The sequence below is a fragment of the Staurois parvus genome, unplaced genomic scaffold (assembly GCF_062004578.1).
Source record: "Staurois parvus isolate SC_StPar_1 unplaced genomic scaffold, SC_StPar_1.0 ptg000591l, whole genome shotgun sequence".
Classification (NCBI taxonomy): Eukaryota; Metazoa; Chordata; class Amphibia; order Anura; family Ranidae; genus Staurois; species Staurois parvus.
The window spans coordinates 1294560-1300169 of record NW_028318387.1 but is presented as its reverse complement, the minus strand read 5'-3'; the positions used below and the strand labels follow the sequence as shown (position 1 = coordinate 1300169).

The following is a 5610-nucleotide window of genomic DNA, read 5'->3' as shown; positions in this document are numbered from 1 at the left end:
TCAATATTACTTATCGGGATTTGTTTTACCAAAGACATGTAACACTATAATTTTTTTTTAATTGGATATGTTTATTAGCAGAAAGTAAAAAATATAGTTAAAAAAAAAAAAAATTCAGTCCTTTTTCTTTTATATAATATAAAATAAAAATCCAGTGGTGATCAAATACCACCAAAAGAAAGCACTATTTGTGTGAAAAAAAACCCATAAGTTTAATTTGAGTACAGTTAAAGTAATACCTTTCGGATCTAAAGTGGTAAAGGGTGTGCAAGTACCAGGGGCAGAAGATGGATTTATATGAATTGGCTGCCTTTTGTGCTGCCCTAATCATGTCTTTGTGACCAATTGTTGGTGGACGATGGTGGAGCACTACATTCTGAACTGGCATCCTTTATCAGTAGTATTCACAATTTTTTTCTGAGTGTGTTTCCAAAGCTGCTGACCATGACAAGTAGAAGACTTGGGCAGGGGCGGACTGGCCATTTGGAAACTCGGGCACTGCCCGAGGGCCCGGGGCCAGTAGAGGGCCCCATGAGATGCCCCTGGTACCTTTTTCATAGGTTTTTTTGAGTTTGGGCAAGGACACAGGGGCCCCATGATCCCCTATTGCCCGGAGGCCCCATGAGTTGTCAATCCGCCCCTGGCAAGTACTGATAGGGAGTCCAAGAGGGAGCAAACTGGAGCTCTTAGTGGATTGGGCAGTTTTGTTCTTATTGTTGGGGTCCCATTGCACATGCATGGCCTTCCGTAGCTATTGAGTTGCATTACAAATCCAGAATGGCCATCGACTGTCAGATCCAGTGTGGGTATAATTACCCGAAGGCACGTGTGGTCTACACGCATGTTGTCACATCCCAGACCTGTCAGCTCTCTGTTCTAGAATTTGGTAACTGTATCCCCTTGTAGATTCCAGTAACATTATTCATCCTGTCACAGACCGCACCGCACTGAGCCCCCCGCGTCATACCCCAGTACTGGTCTCAGCAGGAATACTTCCTCCCCTTCCTTATGACTTAACTTTCACTGCCCCCCTCCACATGCTGTGCTGCATCAGGAAAGCCATAACTCTCTTATCAAAGGTTCCTGTGCCTGCACAGCAAACTCCACACAATGGGCAGGAAACTGGGCGCATGACAGGCAAACGCCAGCAATTCCAATCACTTCCTGCGCTCCCCCTTGGCCGTTTCCTGAGCTACTGTACAGCCGTCCTCTGGGCCTTGACCCAGGGACAGGAGGGGTTAACCGTCTGTATTTTCTTTACTTCCCCGTAATCTTTTGGAGCATCTGCGGCATGAAAAATCTGGACAAGAAGAGCCTGGACACCGGCCAACCTGCCTCTCCGGGGAGAGAGAGCTCATTCCTAGACTGACCTTCAATAAAAAAATAGAGCTAAAGCAACTTAAAAGAACGCCATGGAGAGCTGTGTATCTACAATGGTATCATGACGTAATGTCAGGGCCTTTAATAAAACAATTTGATTTCATCATCCGAATAATGGCAGGATTACTAGAATTAGAACTAGAATTGTATCGCTTGCCACTTTTCTGCCCTCTGTTCGTAGAAGAACAAAAGTAATAATTTCTGGTATTAGCTGGGCAACGAAGGGTAAATCTTGGCTTTCTGATTGGATCCACCTTAACCTTTTTCAGAAATAAAATAAAATCTATTTTATAACTCCATTATATAGCAAGACATCATTTTTTATGTTTCATCGTCTTTGATTTGATGTATAAAATCCACAAACCAAATACCAGGATGAAATGTATCTATTGCTTGCCATTTGTAAAGCTGAACACTGGCCTTCTCTCCGGTCTTGCACAGTTGTACCGACTCCTCTCCTGGACTGAAATGGGTTGCTCTGATTTCACCGCACACTGTGAGCTTCTCACAATGTGCATTAGAAGTTGCAGCAAGTCAGATAGAGATCTGCCTCATTTCCTGGGATGGGGGATGTCCAGCATCATCTAATACAGGTGTAATATCGCTTCTCGGCCTTTTGGCTAAGATCAAGTATCTGTTCTTATCAGTGTCCAGTAGGGGCGCTCCACAGTCATTCTAGCTTTGCGGGGATGACTGGTTGTATAGTACCCCTGATGGTATGATGGGGGTCCTTTCTAGTACAGGTTGGAACAGAAACCGAGGCGCCCACAGGCTGCTGGGGCCCAGGAGTAATTCCCCCTGGAAGACCGGAGGGGCCCAGTTCCTCCTGATTTGAGCGGATCTACCTTGTCTGGCCAGGGGCCGGGAAGGCAGAAAGTCCGCGAATCAGTGCCCCCTGAGTGGTCGCCTCAGGGGTGTTCTTAGAAACACTTGGGTGTGGGACCCCAACGTGTGAAAAGGCACATGGTCACTGAGTTCAAACACTTTTTCTGCACAGCGCCCTCAGGACCGGGCCTTCTGGCTAAGTTCGGGGCAATTTTTGCTACAGGCCTCAGGGCCTGGTCTGTGTACATTTGGCAAGACCACTTTTTATTTATTTAATTTATTATTTCTCTCACTGTTTGTCACTTTTTCACTCATGTTTGTGTTTTATTTCCTCACAGGATGGAGGGTGTGGGTCCTCGGGCCTACCCTGAAGTCTAGTGGGAGGATGTGTGGCCTTTTGGTTCCTTCCTCCCCTGTCCCTAGGGGGTTTTCTCTTCGGGAGAGCCCCCTGACCAAGTACTGAGTGGCTGGCTTCGGCTGGCCACAAGGAACGGTGGTCTGCCAGGCCTTTTGGCTAGGTGGACCAAATGGGAACCTTTTCCCTGTCAGGAGCTTCGTGCCCCAGGGGATCAGGGTAGAGGTCCATCCCCTTCGGGGGAAGGACAAAGCACACCCCTAAGTGCACTTTTTTGTGTGGTGTTTTGCACTTGCACGTTTTTTGTGAACACTTACGGGTTTTTTCGTTTTTCGCACGTTCGCGGATTTTAAAAAAAAAAAAGGTGTAAGACTGGATCACTGCACTGGGACCAGACAGAAGGGAAGTGGATGACATGATGGCATTCTGTGCTGATCAGCGCTCCATCAACCTGCTCATCCAGACCTGCAAAGGACTTCGGCCAAGTTTTAAGGGCAAATGTCAACTGCGGAAAGGCAGCGATCATGCTGTTTGGAAAGAGGTTCCTGCCTTCTTTTGCATACATGCCTTTAAGCACCAAGACAGACTTCAACAAAATTTTAGGAGTCTGGTTTAGTACTGATAGTCTCTTGGGAAAAGAGACAACAAAGATAAACCAAAAGTTTGGACTTTGGAGCCTCAGAGAACTGATAAGAACAGATATTTCACTTGATCTTAGCCAAAAGGCTGAAAAGCAAGAACTGGCACCAGTTGGTACCTCTAGCCAAGACCAGACACAAACACACTAATCTTACCCAAAACACCCATTATTTTTTTTTGTTTAGCTAACCATATGAGGACGGTGGAGGTGGAGGGGGGATGTGCAAAGGTGAGCTGCAGTCAGGTGTTGCAGAGGTTAATTGAGTTAGGTGAGTTGCAGACAGGGTGTATAGGTGAGCTGCGGCTGGGGGGGTGCAGAGGTTAGCTGAGTTGCAACTCACCTTTGCACCCCCCAGCCACAGCTCAGCTCTGCACCCACTGGCCACAGCTCAGCTCTGCACCCCCCAGCCACAGCTCAGCTCTGCATCCCCCAGGCCACAGCTCACCTCTGCACCCCCCAGCCACAGCTCAGCTCTGCACCCACTGGCCACAGCTCAGCTCTGCACCCACTGGCCACAGCTCAGCTCTGCACCCCCCAGGCCACAGCTCACCTCTGCACCCCTGGCCACAGCTCACCTCTGCACCCACTGGCCACAGCTCAGCTCTGCACCCACTGGCCACAGCTCAGCTCTGCACCCACTGGCCACAGCTCAGCTCTGCACCCCCCAGGCCACAGCTCACCTCTGCACCCCTGGCCACAGCTCACCTCTGCACCCCCCGGGCCACAGCTCAGCGCTGCACCCCCCGGCCACAGCTCACCTCTGCACCCCCTGGCCACAGCTCACCTCTGCATTCCCCATCTGCTTCTCACCCCTGCACCCTGTCTGTGGCTCATATCTGCACCCTGTCTGAAACTCACCTGTCATGTCACCCTTGCAACACCTGACTGAAGCTCACAACTGTCATCAACCTCTCCATAGTAACCCTCATCCACAACTACCTGCAGCTCACTTCTGCACCCCCTGTCCACACCTGGACATTTAAAAAATAGGACCTAGCCCAAAAATAAGACCTAGAGTGTTTTTTGAGCCCAAAAAAATATAAGATAGTGTCTTATTTTTGGGGAAACACGGTAATTGCAGATAAGGCACCAAGTGAGTTTAATTACCACCTTAGTCAGCCCCAGAACCTGCATCATTAATATGTGTTCTGTTTTAAAGGGATGAGATAGCAATCCTACCATCAGGGGTGGACTGACAACTCATGGGGCCTCCGGGTAATAGGGGATCATGGGGCCCCTGTGTCCTAGCCCACACTCGAACCACACCCAAAAAAGCCTATGAAAGGTACCAGGGGCACTTCATGGGGCCCCCTACTGACCCTGGGCCCTCGGGCAGTGCCCGAGTTCCCAAATGGTCAGTCCGCCCATGCCTACCATCGTGTCTCATGTATATAGGAAACTATTTAGGGCCTGAAGGCTCATATCTCCATTTCTACTGCATGGTGCAGGTTGGTAATTAAGGAGAGCCGGAATGCCTGAAGTTGCCATATTACTGGCCGTACATTTTTGCTTACTGTGCTATAACCCCGTTGTAATAAATATATCTCCTCCTAGCAGAGCTTCATGCAGCACTGCCTCCATGCAAATGAGCCCAGCCTTTGTTTTATTCCTGGAAATGACACTTCTCTGATTTGCAGAAACAAAATTACACCTAAAACCTCATTAGCTAAGAGGACTCGGTGGGAGAGCTTCACAAGCGGAGTTTGTTTTACCGGTTGTTGTTATTTTCTCACTTTTGTTTTACTGTTTCTTTTTTGTGTTTTGTTTTACCAGATGTAACGATTTTATTTACTGGCAAGATAATGAGCCCAGCGACACTTCATCACAGCAGTGATCTGCAAGAGTCTTCTGCTGCACCGAGGAAACCGCTAAAGGTTGGAGGAATGACGAATGAAGGCGCACATGTGACACTAATTGGAGCCAGGGCTACCGGCCAAAGAGGAGGAATGAACAGAGGAGCTAGCCAAAAGCAGTAGTCAGAGCTGGGTAAGAGGACAGAGAGGCAGTTCCCTGTGAGCTAAGAGAGCACTAATGATTGGTGGCTATGGTCCTAAAGAAGAACGCTGGTCAGACCATGAAAATTTAAATCTACATATTATTTTTATTATTATTATACAGTATTTATAAAGCGCCAATAGTTCGCTCAGCGCTGTACATTACAAAGGGGGACAGAACATGTGACAGAACAATACCAATACAGTGCAAAACATGAGGGGATCGAGGGCCCTGCTCCTTGGAGCTTACAATCTAGGAGGGAGGGGATGGTGGCACAGGAGGAGATAGCTGTGGGGGATGGAGTGGTAGGAAGAGTGGAGGAGGTCGGCAAGTTAGCAGGAGGTGGGGTAGGCTACCCTGAAGAGATGGGTTTTCAGGGTGCGCCTAAAGGAGAGGAGAGTAGGTGATAATCTGA

General features: G+C 48.4%; 1 pseudogene; it reads right to left on the bottom strand.

Moving 5' to 3' along the window:
- Window positions 1–3160: 3160 nt before the first annotated feature.
- LOC149449972 (U2 spliceosomal RNA) lies at window positions 3161–3298 on the bottom strand (annotated as a pseudogene).
- Window positions 3299–5610: the final 2312 nt, after the last annotated feature.